This window comes from Myotis lucifugus, unplaced genomic scaffold (genome assembly GCF_000147115.1).
Source record: "Myotis lucifugus unplaced genomic scaffold, Myoluc2.0 scaffold_438, whole genome shotgun sequence".
Lineage (NCBI taxonomy): Eukaryota > Metazoa > Chordata > Mammalia > Chiroptera > Vespertilionidae > Myotis > Myotis lucifugus.
Window position 1 is genome coordinate 311568 of NW_005871486.1, and position 25099 is coordinate 336666.

Here is a 25099-nt window from a genome sequence, read left to right on the forward strand (position 1 = left end):
ATGCCCCGACCCAGGAATCAAACATCAAACCCCAGGGTCGATGCTCAACCCACTGAGCCACATCCTGCTTGACTGAGGACCTTATTTCCATTGATATTTTTAAGGAGAGGGAGGAGGGGGAAAGAGAGAGAGAGAGAGAGAGAGAGAGAGAGAGAGAGAGAGAGAGAGAAAGAGAGAGAGAGAGAGAGAGAGAGAGAAACATGCCTCCAGCATGAGCCTAGACTAGGCTCAGGATTGAACCAGTAACCAAGGTATATGCCCTTGGCCAGGATTCGAACCTGAGACCCTTGATCCTCGGACTGAGGCTCTAACCACTGAGCAACTGGCCAGGGTGACCATTTTGTTCAATTTGTAATTAATAAATATATTTGTGGGACATTATTTTGAGGTCACTTAAATATTCTGTTCCTCATCAAACATCTGGTCTCATACTTTTTTAAAAAAATAATAGAGCTTTGCCTTGACTGGTGTAGCTCAGTGGGTTGAGCATCGTCCTATGTACCAGAAGGTCGCCAGTTCGATTACTGGTCAGGCTTCGGGCTCAATCCCTCGTGCGGGGCATGCAGGAAGCAGCCAATTGATGTTTCTCTTTCCCATCGATGTTTTTCTCTCTCTCTCTTCCTCTCCCTTCTTCTCTCTCAAAAAATCAATAAAAACATATTTCATAACAGTAATAATAATAATAGCTTTAAGCACTTTCCAATCTCTTTTTGATGATTGGGGATTCAAGTTGTATAGTTATTTTTGGGTCAGGTCTCTGCCTGTCTTCTGCATTCTGGGAAATTTTATCACCTTTTATTTAAAATTCTCCAAATGCATTTAAAAAAAAACGTAAGCAGTCATTATGAATGCCAATAAGTCTTTCTCCGTTCATTTTAACCAGCATGCTAGTGTTGTTTAATGGATTGCAATAACTTCAGATTTCTCTAAGGACACCAACGGGGTCCATTACATTATCTTTTTACCTCCAAGGCCTTTTTTTCCTACTTGTATATCTTGGTCCTCTGCTTTGATGTGGCAGGCTTTCCTCAAATGCTTGGCAAGCCTTGCTGGTGTGCATTTCTAAGAAGGCGGCAACGCAAAGGCTCTCGGGGACTTGTGAGAACTTGCTGGAGGTTTTCTGACTGGAGTGGGAGGGCCGTCATGGTGCTGGAGGAGCTCCGAGGAGAGATTTATGTCGGGCAGGAGCTCCCACCCTCACTGTGCTCACTGTCTCCACAGAGTTTGCTTAATTGCTTTAGAGACGAGCACTCACATCACAGCCTGCCCTTCTGTGTGATGGAAAGGCGTCTGGGAGGGACGTTCAACGAGTACCGACATTTACAGCCCGTTTCTGACTCGAGTCCTTTATCCCGCTCTCATTTCCCCGGCAGGAACGTCTGAGAACTCTGTGAGAAAAATAGACTCTCTCTCTCCCTGCAGCCTCCTCCTCGCACATTCATATTTGCTGCTTTCTCCAATATGCTTCATCAGTTAACTCTTGGCCAGCATTTTCCATCATCCTGGAATTGGTTGACTCTAGTTCACTGATAAATGAATCCCCACCTTTTAGATGCCGATATATAATTTTTCATCCTCACCCGAGGATACGTTTTTCATACATTCTAGAGAGAGAGGAAGGGAGAGAGAGAAACACCGATTGGCTGCCTACCACATGCACCACCACCAGGAAACGAACTGGCAATGCCCAACCAAAGGTGCCATGCCAGCTGGGGCATTACTTTTCCATTTTCTAGGTGAGGGTGTCTATGCAGCAAAATTGACCCTTTTGAAACACAGCTCTGAAATCCTTAAATATTTTCATGATTTCCTGTTAGATAAAAATCAAAGTTAAGGGCCAAGAGACATATGAAAACATGCTCAAAATCAATGATCCGAGAGATGCAAATCAAAACAACAATGAGGTACTATCTCACACCTGTCAGAATGGCTATCATCAACAAATCAACAAACGACAAGTGCTGGCGAGGATGTGGAGAAAAAGGAATCCTTCTGCACTGCTGGTGGGAATGCAGACTGGTGCAGCCACTGTGGAGAACAGTATGGAGTTTCCTCAAAAAGTTAAAAATGGAACTTCCATTTGACCCAGTAATGTAGGACTATATACCAAGAAATCAGAAACACCAATCAGAAAGGATATATGCACCCCTATGTTCATAGCAGCACAATTTACAATAGCTAAGATTGGGAAACAGCCTAAATGCCCATCAGTAGATGAGTGGATTAAAAAACTGTGGTACATCTACACAATGGAATACTACGCTGCTATAAAAAAGAAGGAACTTTTACTATTTGCAACAGCATGGATGGAACTGGAGAGCATTATGCTAAGCGAAATAAGCCAGTCGGAGAAAGATAAATATCACATGATCTCACTCATGTGTGGGATATAATGATCAACATAAAGTGATGAACAAAAATGGATCCAGAGATAAGGTGGCACTGAGCAGACCACCCAACCTCAGGGAGAAGGCATGGAGAGGGGGAGGGTTAGAGATCAACCAAAGGACTTGTATGCATGCATATTAGCATGACCAATGGACACAGACACTGGGGTGGTGGGGGCTTGCCCTTGGGGGTGGGAGTGGCGGGAGGGGTTAATGGGGGAAAAAGGAGACATATAATACTTTAAACAACAAAAAGAAAAAAATCAAAGTTAAGATTCCTTCGTTTGGAAGACACTAAAATTTTTATTTATTTATTTATTTATTTATTTATTTATTTATTTATTTATGAGAGAGAGAGAGAGAGAAACACACACATCAATCTGTCGTTCCACTTATTCATGCACTCATTGGTTGATTCTTGTATGTGCTCTGACCAGGATCGAACCTGAAACCTTGGTGAATCAGGATGACTCTCTAAGCCACCGAGCTACCCAGACAGGACTATTAAGACACTTTAACGCCCAGCTCCCTACACCTCTCTCACCTTGTCTTACATTCTTGGCTCCAGCAACACTGACGTTTTCTCAGTCCCTTCAAACATAATAATTTTGTTCTTTTTTAAAAAATATATTTTGTTGATTTTTTACAGAGAGGAAGGGAAAGGGATAGAGAGTTAGAAACAACGATGAGAGAGAAACATCGATCAGCTGCCTCCTTCACACTCCCCACTGGGGATGTGCCCACAACCAAGGTACATGCCCTTGACCGGAATCGAACCTGGGACCCTTGAGTCCGAAGGCCGACGCTCCATCCGCTGAGCCAAACCGGTTAGGGCTAATTTTGTTCTTAATATTACGTATTCTAAATAAAATTCTGGTTTCAAATGCAACAATAAGAATATTTAACTCTTGGGCAGAATCACCCAATTTACACCATTTGTGTTTCATAGCCTGTACAAACACATGTTTAAGAGAACAATGGAAATGCTGTACCAGATTCAGCTGCTTTTATTTCACTTCTTGATATGCACGCATTCTATCAGCATGGCTTACTGATGAATAAGGAAGGAAATGAAATAATTACTACTACTTATCATAATGTTAATCTTAATAATAACCACCACTGCTAATAATTCATATGAAATAATTACTGATGAATAAGGAATGAAATGAATTTTGAGTTGCCCTATCTCAGAACAAGTGGCTGGTTAACACAGGAAAGTAACATGAGTAAGAAGTGATAGGATAGGGGTTCTCCAGCCACTTGCGTTTCTGAGAATGCTACTGGCCTCTTTCTGCTTTTGAAACAGGTTCTGGGTTTGAATAGGAACCATGACCCCTCGGGACTATCAGAGCTCACCCTTCCTCGGGCGTGGAGGTAGCTCACTTTCTTTGCTCTTGCTGTGAGTCCACTAGAATTCTGGGTCCGCAGCCTCCTGAACACTGTATGCAAATGAGGGCGGCAAGGAATGGCAGTCACATGGTGCTTATCTGCTCTGCTCATGCACAGGCTCCATCATCCTCAGATTTCTTATACAAAACACAAGTTCAAAGATGAAATTATTAAGAATTTCAAAGGGGCGACAGCAGAGCACTAAACCAAGCCTGGGGCCCTTCTGAAGATGGGGTCTTGTGAAACTGCAGAGTTTACACGCCTGAAAATGCCGCTATCTGGAGGTCCTCCAATTATTGTGGTTCTTTTTAGAATTTGAGGCACTTAGTGCCTATTTGTCCCATTTTGGGGTCAAATCTCCAAATCAGGTACACCAGGAATTTCCCATGCAATTTCTGTTATACTTGCTTGGCAAAGTCTGCTGATTGTCCCCTCTTCTCTGATAATAGAATTTCTAATATTCAACTGGGGTCTCCTAGAATAAAGACTACATTTCCCAGACTTCCTTGCAGCTAATGTGGTACATGATGCTCTGGCCAATGGGACGGAGATGGAAGTATCCTATTCTTTAGAGACTCTTCGTAAGAGTCTTAAGTGTCTTAAGTGTGAACTCTTCTTTAGAGACTCTGGGTATCCCTTTCACTGTTTCATTTCTTCTTGGAGTGTAAAACTGGCTTCTTGCATCTTGAGGTTAAGACCAAGCAAAGTGGGGTCAAAAACAGAGGAAACCTGTGTTCTGACAACAGAATCTGGACCACCGCCCTGACGAAATTGTTTTGGGCTTAGTGCATTAGCAGCTAAACCTAACCCTAATAGACATAACTTTTTTTGTAGCTGTCTTTCCCAATAGACCCAGCTCCATGAGGACAAGAACCCATCAGCCCTGACTGCCCTGTTCACCATTGTACTATAAACACCCAAGACAGTGTCCCACACACTGTGTTTAATAATCGAATAGATGAATAAATGAGGTGAGAAAACTGAGGGCCAGAGCAGTTGATTAACCTGCCCAAGGTCACACTGGATACCTGGTAGGAGGCAGTTTGATTCCAGGTCTACCTGCCCTCAAGAGTCATGCCCCTAATACTCTACTCCATTGACCAGGCTAACTCTCAGGGCAGCCCTCTTCCCGTTTTTCTTGGGTCTGACACTATTGAATGACTTGCAGTTCCCCTAAACACTTCTTGCTGTTTCATTTCTTTGGGTTTTTGCAAAGCTGTTCCTTCTGCCTAGAATGCCTCACCCACCCCTCCCCACCTTGCCTTCTCAGCCTGGTGAGCATCAGCACATCTTTCTTTTTTTAAAAAAAAATATATATTATTGATTTTTTACAGAGAGGAAGAGAGAGGGATAGAGAGTTAGAAACATCCATGAGAGAGAAACATCGATCAGCTGCCTTCTGCACACCCCCCACTGGGGATGTGCCCGCAACCCAGGTACATGCCCTTGACCGGAGTCGAACCTGGGACCTTTCAGTCCACAGGCCGACGCTCTATCCACTGAACCAAATCGGTTAGGGCAGCACATCTTTCAAAACCCAGCTCACATGTCACCTGTACCTTCCAGGAAGAATTGACCTTTCCTTCCTCTTTGCTCCTACTATATTCTGTACAGATGTCTATGAACCTACAGATAATATTTTACTCTACAACAAATTACAACAGTTGTACAGTGTTGTGCTCCAACTGTAATCCCTCCATAGGCCAGAGCTAGGCTTTATTTATCTCTGAATTCCAAGGACCAGGAATACAATAAGTGATTGAAATATTTGTTGAATTGTTAGGATCCTGATAGAAATTTATAGATAAGGAAATTGATCTTAAGACAATATTAGCCTGGTCTATGTGGCTCAGTGGTTGAGCATTGACCTATGAACCAGGAGGTCACAGTTCCCCGTTAGGGCACATGACCGGGTTATGGGCTCCATCCCCAGTGTGGGGCATGCAGGAGGCAGCCAATCGATGATTCTCTCTCATCATTGGTGTTTCTATTGCTCCCTCTCCTTTCTTCTCTGAAATCAATCAATCAATCAATCAATCAATCAATATCCTATATAATGAAAGCCTAATATGCTAAGTGTCTGACCATTCGTTCAACCGTTCAACCAGTCGTTATGACGTGAACTAACCACCAGGGGGCAGATGCTCCAACCAGTAGGTTAGTTTGCTGCTGGGGTCCGGCCGATTGGGTCTGGGCGAGAAGGGCCGGACATGCCGTGGAGCCCTCCCGAGGTCCCTCCCGGGCCCTGATAGTGCACCAGTGGGGTCCCTCGGCCTGGCGTGCACCCTCTTGCAATCCGGGAACTCTTGGGGGATGTCAGAGAGTCGGTTTCGGCCTGATCCCCACAGGCCAGTCCAAGGGACCCCACTGGTGCATGAATCCATGCACCCGGCCTCTACTATCCTATATAATAAAAGGATAATATGCAAATTGACCCTAACAGCAGAACGACTGGGAATGACTGGTCACTATGACACACACTGACCACCACGGGGGCAGATGCTCAATGCAGGAGCTGCCCCTTGGTGGTCAGTGTGCTCAGCCACAAGCCAGGCTGACAGCTGCCAACACAGCGGTGGTGGTGGGAGCCTCAGTGGTGGTGGTGGGAGCCTCTCCCGCCTCCTCAGCAGCACTAAGGATGTCTGACTGCAGCTTAGGCCTGCTCCCCACTGGCAAGTGGACATCCCCTGAGGGCTCCGGGCTGCCAGAGGGATGTCTGACTGCCAGCTTAGGCCCGATCCCCTGGGGAGTGGGCCTAAGCCAGCAGGTGGACATCCTCCGAGGTGTCCCAGACTGGCAGAGGGCACAGGCCAGGCTGAGGGACCTCCCCCCCCAACCGAGTACACAAATTTTTGTGCACTGGGCCTCTAGTATATATATAATTTCTTTATTTAAGACAAGATTAAGCACTGTTACACAGCCAAATCTAATTGGGGCAAGAATGCAGGTCTCCTGGCCTCAATTTTTGTATCTTTTTGCTAGCACTGCCCTAACAAAGTCTCACAAAGTGGTTGTTTTAAACAACACAAATGCATCGTCTGAGAGTTTTGGAAGCCAGAAGTCTGAGATCACAGTGTCAATGGGGTTGGTTCCTTCTCAGGGCTACGAGGAAGAATCTGGTCTGTGCCTCTTCCCTGGCTCCTGGAGGTTTGCAGGCAATCTTCAGTGATACTTGGCTTATGGAGTCAGCACCCCAATCTTCCCTTCAGCTTCATATGGTGCGCTCCCTGTGCGCACACCTGTCTCCGAATTTCCCTAATCATCTCACTTTAACTTGATTACCTCTGTGAAGACCCCGTGTCCAAAGAAGGTCACATTTTGAGGTCGTGGGGGTCACATCTTCAACATGTGAATTTTAGGAAGACACAGTTTAGCCCGTAACAGTTTCTTAACTGCAAAATGAAGGCCTCTGCCTGGGTGGTTGTTAAGGTCACTTCTGCCTCCATGCGCAGGAAAAGGAAGTGGCTGGCCCAAGGCCACATAAATAGTGGCTGGAGCGGGGATTCCAAACCCTGAGCTTTTAATCCAGACAGATTTACGATGCCCAGTTCACGGGAGGGAGCCTTCCTTCATGGGCTCCCTCTGTTCCGGGGTCAGCCCTCGGCCATGTCTCTTGTCCTTGCAGCTGTTCTCGGCCTCCTCCCTCCCTCATCCTCTGGCGGAGCTTTCTGTACCATTCTGAGCTGCAGCAGTGAGGCCCTGGGCAGGAGCCCGTCAGCTGCCTGTCTGTCCCACCCTCAGACCCAGCAGGGAAACAGTGAAGCCCACAGCTTGCTTCTCCATAAATATTTGTTTTATGAATGTATGCTGGGTGGATGAGGCTGCGTTGCTGAAATCCTCAGACTGAGGATTCCGCGGTGAAATCCACAGTGAAGGGAATTTGTGCCTCACCCCCTGTGCTGAGGGCAGGACTCCTCTAGGCCTCTTCTGAGCCAGGCACCTGAGCAGTGGATGGGTGATGACTGAGGACTCATCGGCATGGGTGGGCCCCTGGCACCCTCACAGACTCCCCAACACCCCAGAGCAATGCTGCCAGAATTATAGGTGTGACCAGGGTCACTACCCATCTCTAAACTTTAATTTTACCACCTGTGAGAATGCAGACAAAAGTACTTATCTCTTACCATTGTAAGAAATAGTTAACAGTCAATGGGCTCTTCCTAGGGGTCAGGAATTATACTAAACCTGGGGTTGGCACACTTTTTCTGTGAAGGGCCAGATAGTAAAGATTTTAAGAGGTGCAGGCAAAGAGCCAAAATTGAAGCTATCATGTAGGTACTTATATAACATAAGAGAAAGCAAATTTCCACTAATTTTTTAATGGATTTATAAATGTAAAAACCGTTGTCAGCTCCTGGGCCGCATAAAAATCCACAGCAGGCCAGATTCGGCCCGGGGGCTGAAATTGGCTGACCCCTGCTCTAAACACATTAAGTGTAATGAATGGCTCAATTACTCTTCCTACGAAGAGGATGAGGTGTGTGCTACCTTATCCTTGTTTTAGATGAGGAAACCAAGCCCTAGGAAGGTTAAGTAAGTTGCCCCAATTCACACAATTTGAATTGGTGGAGCTGGAATTTGAACCCAGGCAATTGTTTCTGGAGTTTGTCAGCTTAACTCCTTGTTGTCCAACAAACCTAATGCACATGGAGGATTTGGCGTATATGTATGTGTGTGTGTATGTGTATATATGATTTCTTCCCTTTCTCCTCTCAGCGGTGCCAGACTGGTAAAAAGATATTTCCAATGCAGGATAATAAGTACAAAGCGAGAGGAAAGCATGAGACTTAGGGAGCAAAAGGTCCCCCAACATTTCCAGTTTCATGCCCATTACCTCCCCATAACGCGGTGACTCAGTGAGAGCAGATTTTATTATCTCTCTCTTCTACAAATGCGAAGTGAAAACTCAGAGAGGTGAGGTGACTTGCCCAAGGTCACACAGCAAGGGCATGGCACAGCCAGGATTAGGGCACCAGTCTCTTGAACTTGTCTAGAGTGCATCTCCCATCACAGTGTCCTTCAGGCTCAGTCCAGGACTGTGACCTCCTCTGCTGGTGAACACGTTATCCAGGGCCTGGCCTGTAGAGAACAGCACGTGTGATCCCACCACGGGTTATGCATCAAATCCCAGAATGTTAGAGCCTTGGAGGTGGTAAGTGGTAAGTCCAAGAGAAACCATGAGGGAGTCCTCCTACTTCCAGTATTCCTCTGAGTTCCAGCATTGCTGGCTGCTCCCATTATTCCATTTAATTCCACAAAAGACTTCAGGACCTTTCACTTACTCATCTGTGGGTGTAACAGTAAGTCTCAGTGAAAGGAGCAAAGACTGCTCCTGCCAATCCTGACTCAACACTTACCAGCTCTATGACCCTGATCAAGTTGCTGCACCTTTCTGGGTCTTACTTTCCTTTGTAGGAAAATGGGATAATAACACCTATCTTAACAGCTGTTGGAAGAATCAAAAATAATATTTGTTTGTTTCCTTTTTTAATCTTCACCCGAGGATTTTTTTCCATTGATTTTTAGAGAGAGTAGAAGAAGGAAGGAAAGACAGAGAGAAATATCCATGTGAGAGAAACATCCATTGGTTGCCTCCTGCACGTGCCCTGACCGGGGCCCAGGCCGTGAAGGAGCCTGCACCTGAGGTACGTGCCCTTGACCAGTCCTTAGTCTGACACTCTACTAGGTGTACCGGTTAATAATGCGGATTTTGTAATAAAAGAAAACACGGTAATTTCAAGGGAAACATCAAAAGTGCTTTATTCAAAGTAATGTCCATCGCTAGCTACACATTTCTCCATCTTTCAGGTAATTTGTGGATACCGTCCCAATAGAACTTTTCTTGTTTTGAGGCAAACCATTCAGAGACCCAATTTTCCACTTCTTCGTACGTTTTGAAGTGCTGCTCAGAAAGTGCATGTGCCATCGATCGGAACAAGTGGTAATCTGAAGGAGCAAGGTCTGGTGAATACAGCGGGTGGGTTAATACTTCCCAGGCAAGATCTTTTAACGTGTCGTTAACTGGTTTTGAAGTGTGTAATGGTGCGTTATCATGAAGCAAAATTACTTTGCCATGTCTTCTGGCCCATTCTAGTCGTTTTACAATCAAAGTGTGGTTCAAATTGACCTAGATGTTCTTTGTCTTTCACATCAAAATCATCACTTTTAAAGTGTTTAAACCAGCGTTCACAAGTATCTTGAGGTGGAGCATGTTCACCATAAGCTTCCTGAAGTATATGATAACTTTCAGCAGCACTTTTCTTCAAAATAAAGTAATGAATTAAAACCTCACGCAAATGTTCTTTTTTTGGCACGAAATTCGACATTTTTTAAAAAACATATTTTATTGATTTTTTACAGAGAGGAAGGGAGATAGTGAGTCAGAAACAACAATGAGAGAGAAACATCAGTCAGCTGCCTCCTGCAGCACCCCCCCACTGGGGATGTGCCAGCAACCAAGGTACATGTCCTTGACTGGAATCGAACCTGGGACCTTTCAGTCCACAGGCCGACGCTCTATCTACTGAGCCAAACCGGTTAGGGTGAAATTCGACATTTTTAAGCATAGAAATATCGATGATGTTAACACCTTCAGAATATTTGACATATGAAGTTTTGAAGCTGTTGTCAATACAACCAAATAGCATACATATCAAATCGCATATATATCAACAACAGTGTAACTCCATCTATTGAAAAAAATCCGCATTATTAACTGGTACAACTAGTATCCACTGAGCCAAACTGGCTAGGGCCAAAATAATATTTGTATGTCAAGTTGTTCTCAGTGGTTACCACTAAGGGATAGGATTATGGGAGACAGGAATGTTTTATAGACTCCTATAATTGTAAATATTTTATAATAGTCATATATTACTTTGTAGGTAGGAAAGTATGTAGGGATGAATATCATATAAGCACATATATAGGCTAAGTGCATATAGTAAGCACTGAATTTACTTGTTTGTTTATATATTTATTCAACAAACAGATAGGGAGCACCTCCTGTCTTCCAGGCTCTAGCTACAGAAGGGTACCTGGGATGGGAGCCCTACGGAAGTTCCCAGTGTGATTCTCTGGGTGAGGGGGGAATGAAGTGCTGTGTGCAGGTGGCAGGGCCAGTTGGGGAGTGTGAGCCTCTAATTGTCAGTTAAAGGTGATGGAGACACAGGGGGAGGCAGGCACCCAGAACAAAGGGTAGATTTTATGGATTAGAGCTTGCCGGAGGGCAGACCAGGAAGGTAGTTTCCCACATCGAACTGATTTTTTTGCAGGATTAGAAGGAAAAGAGTTCTTTGTTTGAGGATGGCTCACTATGTGTCAACCTCTCTAGCAGGAAAGTCAGGGCCATAATATTTAAGCCCCAGCAAGTCATCCTGGTTGGGAGGAACAACTCTCAGAGAGGCTGGGCTGTGGCCCAGATGGAGTCGAGCTTCCTTACAGATTTAATTGTTAAACCTAAAGCCATCAAAGTTCAGGAAGAAAATATGAGAATATGTTTATAAAGTGGGGTTCAGGAAAGTGTTCCTAACAAACACAAAACTATGATGTAAAAGATGGATTCATTTAATGAGGAAAAAAAAATTAGAAGTATGTATTGCAAGAGCCCAAAACTAAGTTTTAAAAATGACATATTGGGCCCTACCTGGTTTGGCTCAGTGCATAGAGCATTGGCCTACAGACTGAAGGGTCCCGGGTTCAATTCTGGTCAAGGGCACATGCCCGGGTTGTGGGCTCGATCCCCAGTAGGGGGCATGCAGGAGGCAGCCGATCAATGATTTCCTCTCATCATTGATGTTTCTATCTCTCCCTCTCCCTTCTTCTCTGAAAGCAATAAAAATATATATGTATTTTAAAAATGACATATTGGGAGTAACTATTTATAAAATACTAGAGGCCCGGTACACAAAAATTTGTGCACTGGTGGGGAGGGTCCCTCACCCCGACCTGTGCCCTCTCACAGTTTAGGACCCCTCAGGAGATAACCACCTGCTGGCTTAGGCCCGCTCCTTGGGTGGCAGATGGCAGGCCCAAATCCCACACTGGGTCGCAGATGGCAGGCCCGGATGGCGGTGGAGCGGCCGGCGGATCGCGCTGTCCCGCCCCGCCTGCAATATGCAAATTTAACGGCCATCTTCGTTGGGTTAATTTTCATACTCTTCTGATTGGCTGATGGGCATAGCAAAGGTATGGTCAATTAGCATATTTGTCTTTTATTAGTGTAGATATGTGATATACACAGTGTAAGAACAGCTCACCTAAAAACAAATGACAATAAAAAATAAAGAAAACAAATAGGCAATTCACAAAAGAAATGGTTGAGGAGAGAGGTCAATGGGGGGAAAAGGAGACATATAATACTATATGTAATACTTTAAACAATAAAAAAATTAATTAATAACCTGTCAAAATGTTAATGGAAATGGAATGACTCCATTTATAAATCATTATTTACCCCCCCAAAATTACTTGGATTTTAAAAGTGTTTTAAATAGATGTCTTATATTTGGTTTGTTTAAGAAACAGTCTGTTCCAGAAAGTCTATGGCTAATAAATGAAAAACGAAAACACACACACACACACACACACACACAAAAGAAATGGCTGAGGAACATAAAAAGATGTTTAGAACCCCTGCTGTGCAAAGTGATGAAAAATCCAATGAAAGAATACATTTATTTATATATGTTTAAATAAAAATTATATATATATTTTAAATTATATATATTTTAGGTGTACAATATGATAATTTGATATACATATTCATAGTGAAGTGATTACTATAGTCAAGCTAATTAACATAATCTCATGTAGTTACCATTTTTTGTGTGTGTATGATGCATGTACCTGAAATCTACTCTCTTAGCATACACACACACACACACACACACACACACACACACACACACACACATTTGTTGTTGTTGTTAATCCTCACCCAAGGACATATTTTTCCCCATTGATTTTTATTTATTTATTTATTTATTTATTTATTTATTTATTTTTAACATACATATTTTTATTGATTTCAGAGAGGGAAGGAGAGGGATATAGAAAGAGAAACATTAATGATGAGAGAGAATCATTGACTGGCTGCCTCCTGCACTCCCCACACTGGGGACCCAGCCCACAGTCCAGGCATGTGCCCTTGACCAGAATCGAACCCAGGATCCTTCAGTCCACAGGCCGATGCTCTATCCACTGAGCCAAATAGGCTAGGGCTCCCCATTGATTTTTAGAGAGAGTGGAAGGGAGGGAAGGAGGGAGAGAGAGAGTAACATCCATGTGAGAGAGACACATTGATAGGTTGCCTCCCTGCACACCCCCAACCAGAGCAGGGATTCTGCAACCCAGGTACTCGCCCTTGACCGGGAGGTGAACCCTCAACCCCTTGGTCCTTGGGCTGACGCTGTAACCACTGAGCAAACATTCCAGGGCTCTTAGCATATTTTAGTGATCAGTACAGTATTATTATTAAGTATAGTCAGTCATTATGCCAGTACATTAGACCTCTAAACTTAATTCAATTAAAATTTCTCCATATAAGTGAGATCATGGTACTTGTCTTTCTCTGTCTGGCTTATTTCACTTAGCATATAGCAAATGTCCTCCAGGTTCACTCATGTTGTCACAAATGGCCGGATTTCCTTCTTTCTCATAGCTGAAGAACATCCATTCATCTGTCAGCAGGTACTTGGCTGTTTCCATATCTTGGCTATTGTGAATGATGCTCCAAAGAACATGGGAGTGCAAATATCTCGGAGAACCTGATTTCATTTCCTCTGGATAAGTACCCAGAAGTGGGATTGCTGGGTCATCGGGTAGTACTATTTTTTAATTTTTTGAGGAATCTCCATACTGTTTTCCATAATGATGGCGACTTTATTTTTAATATATTTTTTATTGATTTTAGAAAGAGAGGAAGGAGAGGAAGAGAGAGGTAGAAACATCCATGATGAGAGAGAATCATGGATGCCCTTCACTGGGGATCAAGCCCACAACCTGGGCATGTGCCCTGACTGGGAATCAAACCATGACCTCCTGGTTCATAGGTCGATGCTCCACCACTGACCCACACCTGCCAAGCAATGGTGAGTTTTTAAAAATTTGTTTGAAATATTTATGAGCACATACTAGAATTATAACTTTAAAAAGAATTTTAAAAGCATAAATGTTCTCCTATAGAATAAAGCGGTAATATGCAAATTAACCCTCACGCCATAACACTGTCACAAGATGGCAGCGTGCACAGCAGGGGTGGGGCTGGCTGCTCCGCGTGCCTGCCGTCGCAGTTCCCTCAGCCCCGTGGGAGGGTGGGAGGTCCAGCGGCTGCTCCACGCTCCTGCCACGGGAGTTCCCTCAGCCCTGCCGGGGGGCGGGTCCCAGCTGCTGCTCCACGCAGCTTCCACTGGAGTGACCAGGCCAGAAGGAGAGGGCAGTTGGGGGCGGTCAGGCCGGCAGGGGAGCAGTTAGGGGGTGATCAGGCTGGCAGGCAGGCGAGCAGTTAGGAGCCAGCAGTCCCGGATTGTGAGAGGGATGTCCCTGGGGGATTGGGCCTAAATCGGCAGTTGGACATCTCCCAAGGGGTCCCAGATTGGAGAGGGTGAAGGCTGGGCTGAGGGACACCCCCCCGCCCAGTGCACAAATTTTGTGCACCAGGCCTCTAGTTTTAAAATAAAAGCACTAAAGAGAAAATTTTAGCAGCTCCCTACATCACCAAGGTCTGCTTTCTGTTTTTGTTTGGTTTTTTTCTCTTCTTTCTTCTCTTCTTTGTTTTTTCTATTCTTCTTCTTACTTTTAAATCCACTATTATTTTAAAATATATTTTTATTGACTTCAGAGAGGAAGGGAGAGGGAGAGTGAGATGGAAACATCAATGATGAGAGAGAATCACTGATCTGCTGCCTCCTGCACGCCCCACACTGGGGATTGAGCTCACAACCTGGGCATGTGCCCTGACCAGGAATTGAACTGTGACCTCCTGGTTCATAGGTCGACGCTCAACCACTGAGCCATGCTGGCCGGGCTCCACTATTATTTTTTTAAAACTTTTTTTTAAAGCTCATAAGGACTTTACCATGTTTGTGCAGTGAGGGGCCCTAAAACTTAGTGGTGGCAAACTGCTTGGGTTCAAATCCCAACTCTGTGATTTGATTGATTGATTGATTGATTTAGTGAGACAGGGCAAGAGAGAGAAAGAGAGGGTGAGATACATCCACTTGCTGTTCCACTTATTTATGCATTCATTGATTGCTTCTGGTATGTTTCTTGTATGTGCCCTCACCCGGGATCAAACCCATAACCTTGGCACATCCGGACAATGCTCTAACCAACTGAGAGCTACCCGACCAGAGACTCTAACTCTGCTATGCACTAGCTGTGTGACTTTAGTAGCTTTCCTAACTTTTTTCTCTGTAAAATGATAATAATAGCAACTCCCTCCTAGGGTTGTGGTCAGGATGAAATTCATTAATATGCATCAGGCCTGTAGGGCAGTGCTTGGCACAGTTTTATAAATGAAGAAATGAAGGTAAGCCATAGGGATCCAAGCCCACATCCATTGGCGTGGCTCCAGAGCCCGAGTCCTCAAAGCCTTCCCCCCTCCACCCTCCCTGCCACAGCCCTATTTTGGGAGTCCACCTTTGGCTTGGACTCTGGGGCAACCTGGGGAGGTGGGGCTGGGAGAAGTTCCCCTCATGGTCCTTCCTGTGTTGCTTCAGCTGGTGAGCACAGCAGTGTTTTCCTTAATTAAGCAGAAGACAGTCTTAGGAAAACTAGAAGCGGATCCTCTGCTCTCCAAAATCCTCAGAATTTGTATGCTGGTTGTAAAATTAACTTGTGCAAGACCTAGGAGGGTCTCGGGGTCCTGCGTTTTGTGGGGGACTCATTTCCGTCTTGGCCTGAGGATCTGCAGCTCTTTCTGCTAAGATAGCAGCAAGGGTAGGCGGGCTGGCGGATACCCCGCAGGTCAGGGTCCCATTAACCGCCCCTGCAGGATGGCCTGGCCCAGAGGCAAAGAAGTGAAAGAGTGCTCCCTTGGAAAAGTTGCTTTGAAAATTGTGTTTTTAAAATATTGTCATTGTTTTGCTTCAAAAACATGTTATTAGATGCTTATAGAAAAAGAGCAGATGGAAATTCATTTATTTATTTTTTTAGTGCAGTCACAGAGGGAATGTGGCAAAGTCCAAGGCTTTCTTTGTGCTGCCCCTACATGTACTGCCCCACCCCCTCACTCCTCCACTCCTCTCCTTTCCCCACCCCCTCACCAGGTGTGCCGGAGCTCTGGGGCCTGGGGGTAAAGCCTGCAGTGAGGTAAGAGGCTAGGGCCACCTGGTTGAACTGGATCTGCTCCTATTCTTACCCAAAGGCCTTTTCACACCAGGACCTTTCCAGGACCCAGGCTCCTCCCCCACCGCCTCTTGTTCCTTGTAATTTTGTATAATGATAATGATTTAATTCCTGGGGTTTGTATGTGTGCAGAATCTGTGTGTGCATTGGGGAAAGAAGTCTGGCTTCTACTCCACTGAAAATAAAGAATAATAAGCCACAGTCCTTGCTGGTGTGACTCAGTTGGTTGAGTCCAGGGTTCAATTCCCAGTCAGGGCACATACCCAGGTTTCTGGTTGATCCCTGGTGGATGGGCTTTGGGGAAGCAACTGATCCATGTCTCCTCTCTCTCTCTCTTTCTTCCTCTCTCTGTAAAAATTCAATCCTATGTAATAAAACCCTAATATGCAAATCGACCAAACAGTGGAATGACCAGTCACTATGACATGCACTGACCACCAGGGGGGCAGATGCTCAATGCAAGAGCTGCCCCCTGGTGGTCAGTGCGCTCCCCACAGGGGGAGCGCTGCTCAGCCAGAAGCCGGGCTCATGGCTGGTGAGTGCAGCAGCGGTGGTGGAAGCCTCTCCCACCTTCACTGCAGGAGGTAAGGTGCCAGGGGTCCCGGACTGTGAGAGGGATGTCTGACTGCTGGCTTAGGCCTGATCCCTCAGCCAGCAGGTGGACATCCCCCGAGGTGTCCCAGACTGTGAGAGGGCATAGGCCGGGCTGAGGGACCTCCTCCCCACTAGTGCACAAATCCATGCACCAGGCCTCTAGTGAAAATATATCCTCCAATGAGGATAAAAAAAAAAAAAAAAAAAAGAAGAAGAAGCCACAAAAATCAAAACACATGCACAAAAAGACGACTTTGAAAGCAATATTTTATTCGGGTTTTGCTTTTGCTTCAAAAGGTAACACATGCTCTAAACAGCACGAAATGGAAAAAACAGAATGAAAATGTAGCTACTCACCACACCAGGGGCCAGCCAACCTTGTTGTGAACAGTCTGCTTCTTCTCTTTCGGTTACAGGACGCCTGTGATGTTTATTTACCCCTCGGGCTGGGTAGACAGCCCACCTGTCACTGTCGCTGCGCACTTGTGTAATGAAGCGCCCTCTCTATACCTCCCTCCCTCCAGGGTGGAGAGAGCCTTGGAGTTAATGTCAGCTCTGGGAGGGTTCACCCCAGTGGCTGGAGCTAAGGACTGAACCATGACCAGTGTCAGTTTGTGACTCTGCTAATGGGAATAATAAGTTGACCAGATTTCATCTGGGCTCTTTGACTCAGTGGAAAGACTCCCAGAGGGCAGAGCAAGACCCCCTTTTCCTTCAGCTCCCTTAAAATACACTTATTCACCCACTTGTTAAACATTAACTAACTCCCAACCCTGCCAGGTTCTGGGGCCTCAGAGGTGGGAAGCCACAGTCCAGGGCCTTCCAAAAGCTATCAGCTTACTGGGGACAAAGGAAAAGGAAGAGACAATGGCCCTGGTCCGTGCGGCTCAGTTGATTGGAGTGTAGTCCTGTACACCAAGAGGTGATGGGTTCAATTCCCTATCCAGGCACATACCCAGGTTGTAGATTCAATCCCTGGTCAGTAATTAGGATTAGGGTTTCTCTCTTTTTCTCCCTTCCTCTCTCTAAAAATCAATTATATATATATATATATATAAAAGCCTAAGCGACCATTCGACCAGTTGCTATGATGCGCACTGACCACGAGGGGACAGATGCTCAACGCAGGAGCTGCCCCCTGGTGGTCAGTGCACTCCCACAGCAGGAGTGTCACTCAGCTGACCGATGGGCGCCAGATGCTGGGATCATGGCTGGCAAGCGCAGCTGTGGAAGCTCAAGCCTCTCCCGCAGACACTCCCCCTGTGTGCCCCGCCCCCCAATCCAGATCAGGACCGGGATCCAGACAGGAATCAGGACTGACTGGGCATGAGCCTGGGGCCACTTCTGGGTCATGGGGACGCAGGTATTGCCCTAGGGCAGGTGCGTGGAGACTGCAGCAGAGCCGCAGTGAGCCTATCGAGCAGCGGCGGCAGGCACAGCGGGGCCGGGATGAGCGGGATCAGTGCAGTGCCTGGCCCAGACTCCAGCTCTTCCCGGGCCACCTGCCGCTTCATGCACTACTACATCCCTCAGGGCATGTCCGACTGCTGGTTTAGGCCCGATACCCGCAGGCCAGGCCAAGGGACCCCACTGGTGCATGAATCCGTGCACCGGGCCTATAGTATTGTCATAAGAGACAATGAATGTCACTAAGGGGCACCCCAGGAATGTAGGGAGAGGGAGGTGAGAGAAAAGAGAAAGAAGGGCATGTAGCAGAATCCCAGAACGTGTATGGACCATTTAAAAAAGAACATTATAATACCATTTTCATTTGGAAAATACAAAACAAAAAAAGTTATATTTTTAATCAGACTATGGCAAGTAAAACGGGAAGAAATCTGGTCTTGCTTTGCTGGTGTGGTTCAGTGGTTGAGTGTTGACCCAGGAACCAAAAGGTCACTGGTTCAATTCCCTGTTAGTGCACAAGCCTAGGTTTCATGTTCGATCCCTGATTGATGCTCTCTCACATCAATGTTTCTCTCTCTCTCTCTCTCTCTCTCTCTCTCTCTCTTCTTTTCTCTCTAAAAAAATCAATAAAATAAGAAAGAAATCTGGTCTTAGGGCCCTGGCTGAGTAGGTGAGTTGGTTAGAGCATGGAGCATGATCCCTAACTGATGTTTTTCTTTCACTTAAAAAAAAAAATCAGTTAATAAAAATTTTGAAAAAATAAATCTGGTCTTGGAGCTATCACAAGTCTTTTCTTATCAGTGATCCCAAATCTGGTGAGGGTGAAAGGGAGCAAGACCTTGCCCCTTTCTAGAGGCCAATCAGGAATGGGTGGGTGTGACCTGTTTTGTTTGGTACCAGAAGGGTGGGGGAGGTCTTCCTGATGAAGAAGCAGAGAGAATCTAGACCCTGTGGGTGGAAGGGAGAGCTTGGCAACTCTCCCACTAGGCTGCCCCACATACACATTTTAGGCTTTGTGGGCCACAGAGAGAGCTGGAGGGAGGCGGTATTGAGAGGGGCAGTGGCAAGACATGAGGCTGGGAGATTGCCAGGGCTGGCACCTAGGACCCTGAGTCCTTCTGACCTGTGTCCCCAGGGCAATGGGAAGCCACAGAGAGTACTGGCCAGAGTTCCTGGGTTAAAGGCCACAAAATTTCATTCTAACTCTTAAGGAAAAGGACACTCTTTTTTTTAAATATGGGTGTGTGTTTTTTAAATTTATTTTTTGTTTTTGTGTTAATCCTCACCCAAGGATATTTTTCCATTGATTTTTAGAGAGAGTGGAAGAGAGAAGGAAAGACAGAGAGAAACATTGATGTGAGAGAAACACATAGATTGGTTGCCTGCTGCATGAGCCCAGATCAGAGCCTTGGCTTGGGAGAAACCTGCAACCAAGGTATGTGCTCTGAACCGGAATTGAACCCAGGACCCTTTGGTCTGCAGGCTGACACTCTATCCACTGAGCAAATCGGCCAGGGCTTTATTGATTTTTTTAGAGAGAAAGAGAGAAACATCGATAAGAGAGAAACCTCTTCAATTGGCTGAGTCCTACATGTCCCCCAATGGGGTTTGAGCCTGCACCCCAGCATATGCCCTACCAAGAACTGAACCAGCAACCTCAGTGCACAGGTTGATGCTCAATCACTGAGTCACACCAGCTCGGCAAAAGGCTCTCTTAAAGAGAGCTGGAGGACAACCAACCTGGCCCAGGGAAGAGGAAGAGGGGGTCACGGCCACAGGAATTTGTGTGCTAGCTCTCTAGGACTCAGGACAGCTTTCTTTACGGGCTCCCACCCTGTGCCAAGCATTGCTCTGAGCCCTTCACAGGAATGAGCCTATTTAATCCTCAAGTGGTGAGGCCTTAGTAAGTGTGACCTGTCGTTCTGATACCCCTGCACAAGTGAAGACACCCAGGCCCAGTTCTGTGACTTGCCCAAGTCACACAGTTTAGTGAGTGGTGGGGCTGAAACTCAAATCTAAGTAGTGTGGCTCCTGAGCTCACAACTGAATCCCTACTCCAGTAGTCGACAAACTCATTAGTCAACAGAGCCAAATATCAACAGTACAACGATTGAAATTTCTTTTGAGAGCCAAATTTTTTAAACTTAAACTATATAGGTAGGTACATTGTTATTAACTTAATTAGGGTGCTCCTAAGGCTTAGGAAGAGCCACACTCAAGGGGCCAAAGAGCCGCATGTGGCTCACGAGCCGCAGTTTGCCGACCACGGCCCTACTCTATAAAGCTGACACCCATAGCAATCGATTCAGCATTACTGTGCATCTTCACTCAAGATTAAAATTCCCAGGAGAGAGAGCAGTGTGGGACTCATGCTCACCTATTTGATTTTAGAAAAATCACAAGATATGGGAGTCTTAATACATTAATGTCCCATCAAAATCACTTCCTTCTACGTAGAAATGCTCCAAGGCTTAAGTTTGTTCTATTTTCTCCTCTATCTACATTAACTCCCTCCCTAATCTCATCCAATCACATGATTTAAATACCATTTGTATGCCAGCAACATCTCATCTCAAATTTGTAATAAATTTTTAAAAATATTTTTTTATTGATTTCAGGGAGGAAGGTAGAGGGAGAGAGAGAGAGAAACATCAATGATGAGAGAGAATCATTGATCGGTGGTTTCCTGCACGCCCCCTCCTGGGGTAGAGCCCGAGACCTAGGCATGTGCCCTTGACCTGAATCGAACCTGGGACCCTTCAGTCCGCAGGCTGACGCTCTATCCACTGAGCCAAACCAGCAAGGACTCAAACATAAATTTTTACAGATTTGTAGTATACCATATTTTTTATAATTCTTCAAATTATATTTATTATCTGGATTAGAACACTTTAAAAAGGCCATATTCTTTCAGTATCATAAATCTTTAAAGATTCTATTAGTGGGTCTAGTATTGCAAAATAAAATAATTTTGAAATTTAGTTTGGGGTTTTGGAAATCACAATAAAATGATTCTTCCTCCTTTTTCTTAGCATATTCTACATGAGCAATAGCATCAATGTTGAAATGTCACTAGGCATCAATAACCTATTTTTCATAAATCTTGCTTCCTTTTTAAAACAAAGAATACCTTAAGGTTGCCACTGTCTTCAAGGGCATTACATATATTAAATTTTGGTTCCTATATGATTCACTTATAAGATTTTACCTAAATACCATTTCATATTAATGATGAGCAAATACATTTAAAAGCTGAAATTTGCTAGAGTGTACTTGGCATTGTAGAATCAATTTCTTTATTAATATTAGGAGTTCCTAAAAAGGGCTTTGCCTCTGCCTTTTGAGTTTTTAGTGACATTGCATCCACTTGACTTTCTCATTGTGAATTCAACATTTGAAAATTTGTGTTTAAAAATATGTGTTCAAGCCCTATATGGTTTTCTCAATGGTTAGAGTGTTGGCCCTTGGACTGAGGGTTATGGATTCGATTCTGGTCAAGGGCATGTACCTCGGTTGCAGGCTTGATCCCCACCCTGGTTTGGGTGCGTGCAGTAGGCAACCAATCAATGTGTCTCTCTCACATCGATGTTTCTCTCTCTCTGTCTCTCCTCCTCCCTTCCACTCTCTCTCAAAATCAATGGGAAAAATATCCTGGGGTGAGGATTAACAACAACAACAACAACAATAAAATTGACTGAAATTTTGCTCTATAGTTCCTGGATTCAATGATGTAAAAAACCTTTTTACCATGAAATTCACTATCAAGTATAAAGAACACAAAAAAACAAAGAAGAAAGATTTCCCTAGAATTATTTTTTAAAGATCTTTTGTTACAATCCATTATAGTTTCCCATGCATTTTTGTTGCATTGTCATATTTCTGGCCCCTTGGGTTATTTTTGTCTAGATTCAGTTTCTGTAAGTAGTCTACTGAGAATGTAAAATCTTTCCCTAGTCGAGTCATCTGCTAAACAAATTGCCCCAAGATGTTCACATATAGATATATTTGCATTTTGGAAATCAACAAATCTAAAAGAATTGCTATGTCTCCAACATAGCTTGCTCCTGGCATTGTATTTAAAATAATTGAGTAATGTCTAACATTTCTTATTTTATTTAACAGGATCTTATTCATTGTATCTATAATTTTAATTATTTAATTTTGTCTTTTATTCCCTAAACAATGTGTAATATTATTTTGTGTCAGTGTTTATATTTTGCATAAATGTTCTGAAATAATGGTATCAAATTTTGCTAGGATTCCTGCCAAATAAAAAACATTTCCCATTATCATACTCATTAACTTTCTTGGATGAGCTTAGCTAGTCCCTCACCAAAAATTGAATCATAAGTATCATATGTTCAAAAACAGCACCCAATGTTTTTTTCTCATTTTCACATGGATATATTTTTGGAATTAGATTTCAATTTGGTTGGTGTACATGTCACTTTTTTTATGTTTATTAGAAATAGCAGGAAATGCTGCCAATCTTTGCTTTCATTCTCATTCTAGTGTTGATTTGATTTTTTTATAGTTTTGTCTCGACATTACAATGAGACAAAATCTCCTTTGAGGTAGATTTAGTGATTTTTCTTCTCTCTTCAAGAACTGTGAGTATTGCCAAAACCGGTTTGGCTCAGTGGATGGAGCGTCGGCCTGCGGACTGAAAGGTCCCAGGTTCGATTCCGGTCAAGGGCATGTACCTGGGTTGCGGGCACATCCCCAGTGGGAGATGTGCAGGAGGCAGCTGTTCGATGTTTCTCTCTCATCGATGTTTCTGGCTCTCTATCTCTCTCCCTTCCTCTCTGTAAAAAAATCAATAAAATATGTTTAAAAAATAATAATAAATAAAATATATTTAAAAAAAAAAAAAAGAACTGTGAGTATTAAGTTTTCTGTCTTGTTATCTGAAAACTTAACATTTCTTCTTAAAAATGTATTTATTTATCTTCTTCTTTTCTTTCTTTCTTTTTTTTTTTTTTTGGCTTTGTTTGTTTCTTGGAAACTTATTATTTCCTACCTGAGATAGATAATTTTTACCTGCGTTGCCTGTTTAATATAGAAAGTTATGTGGTCAGGTTTCTGATAGGCAGGAAGTACATTTGGTTTAATGGATTCTTTGTTTTGTTTGTTGTTGTTTCCTCTTCTAGTATTTCTTGAATTCCATCAGTTACGGAGTGTAGAAGTCCAAGGTAAACTCAAATCCCGCCCCATTAGCCCATCAATCATGTGTTAGTGCTTTGTTTTGCTAAAACTAGTGCCTCTGAAGTGTTTTCTTTTCTTCTGGCAGTCCATCTAATTTTCGAGAAAGTTGGTCATCTGGAGGAGTCTCCATTTTGATGGCCAGTGGAATCAAAATGCTTAAGACAGTGCCTAGATCATTGTAAGCAACTATATCACTATATCATATTTAAAAAAAAAAAATTTTAACAGCTTTCTGATTTCTTTTTTTCTGGACCTCATGATGTTTTAAACAATGTTTTTCCAAATTCCTGGAGAGAAATAATGTCATGATTTAGTATTTTATATTATTACAGCACTAAATTATTATTGATATTACATGCTAATAACCTTTAACAGTAGTTACTGTTTTAAGTAATGAAATCTCCATAGCAACAAATAAATAAACAATTGCTATAATATAATTAGCAGATCATTATATAACAATCTTTAAGTTATATCTGTGTAATTCCTTGTGGATTTTCATTTTAATTATAAGAGACAGTTTATTTAGAAAGTTGCAGAGGTAGTAGAAGTGAGCCAGCTGAGCTGCGTAGCTCAGGAAACAGGTTACAGCAGCAAAAGAAGGGCCCTTGGAGCTTAGGAGAGAGAAAGGCAAAGGTAACCCACACGGGAGAAGAAGGGTGTGGCTGACAGGAAAGGCAGGAGTGTGCCCTGAGAGGGAGAGGGAGCCTTTTGTAGATTTTTAATGGGAGATTCATGCTGGCTATTACACAGTAATTTGTTATAATGAAAGTACTAGTAAATTTAATTGGAAACTCAACAATAACCTCATTGTACAGAAACAGCAGATGGTGTGAATTGTAAGTTAAAATATGTCACATTTGGCCAGGGCAATAATACCAATGGGATTCTTGTGTTTGTTTGTTTGTTTGTTTGTTTGTTTTTTAAGATTATTACTGATCAATACTGTAATAAAAAAAGCAGCTGTTATTCAGCTGTTATTCAACTTATTTTCTTTTTTCCTTTTATGTATTTAAATTATCTTAGATGATATTAGAGTGACAAGATTTTTTTGTCAAAATGAAATGATATAGATTGACTTTGTTAGAAAAAGACACTATTGTTATTGTTTTAAATTTTGTTTATTGATTCTTTTTTTATTTGTTGATTTTTAGAGATAGAGGAAGAGAGAGAGAGAGAGAGAGATTTGTTGTTCCACTTATTTATGCATTCGTTGGTTATATGTGCCCTGACTAGAGATTGAACCCACAACCTTGGCGTATAGGGATGATGCTCTAAACAACTGAGCTACCTGGCCAGGGCTTAGAAAAGGACACTTTAATATATACTTCAACATTGTTGCAATACAAATAACTGTGGAGTCAGGAAAATTATAATAAAATATTATAAAATTGTTTAAATAGCAAAGATATTGCCCGACCGGTGTGGCTCAGTGGTTGAGCATTGACCTATGAACCAAGAGGTAAGGATTGGATTCCTGGTCAGGGCACATGCCCGGGTTGTGCCGGATCCCTAGTGGGGGATGTGCAGGAGGCAGCTGATCAATGATTCTCATCATTGATGTTTCTATCTCCTTTTCCCTCTCCTTTCCTCTCTGAAATCAATGAAAAAATATATATTTTTAAATAGCAAAGATATCTACTATTTGAATGACATCCCCTTAGATAGGGTGATGTTATATAGTGTTCAGCCTTAACTACAATACACAGAGACTCTGCTATGCAGGTGATCAGATGGAGATGGTGATGAATACCCGGGGAGAGGAC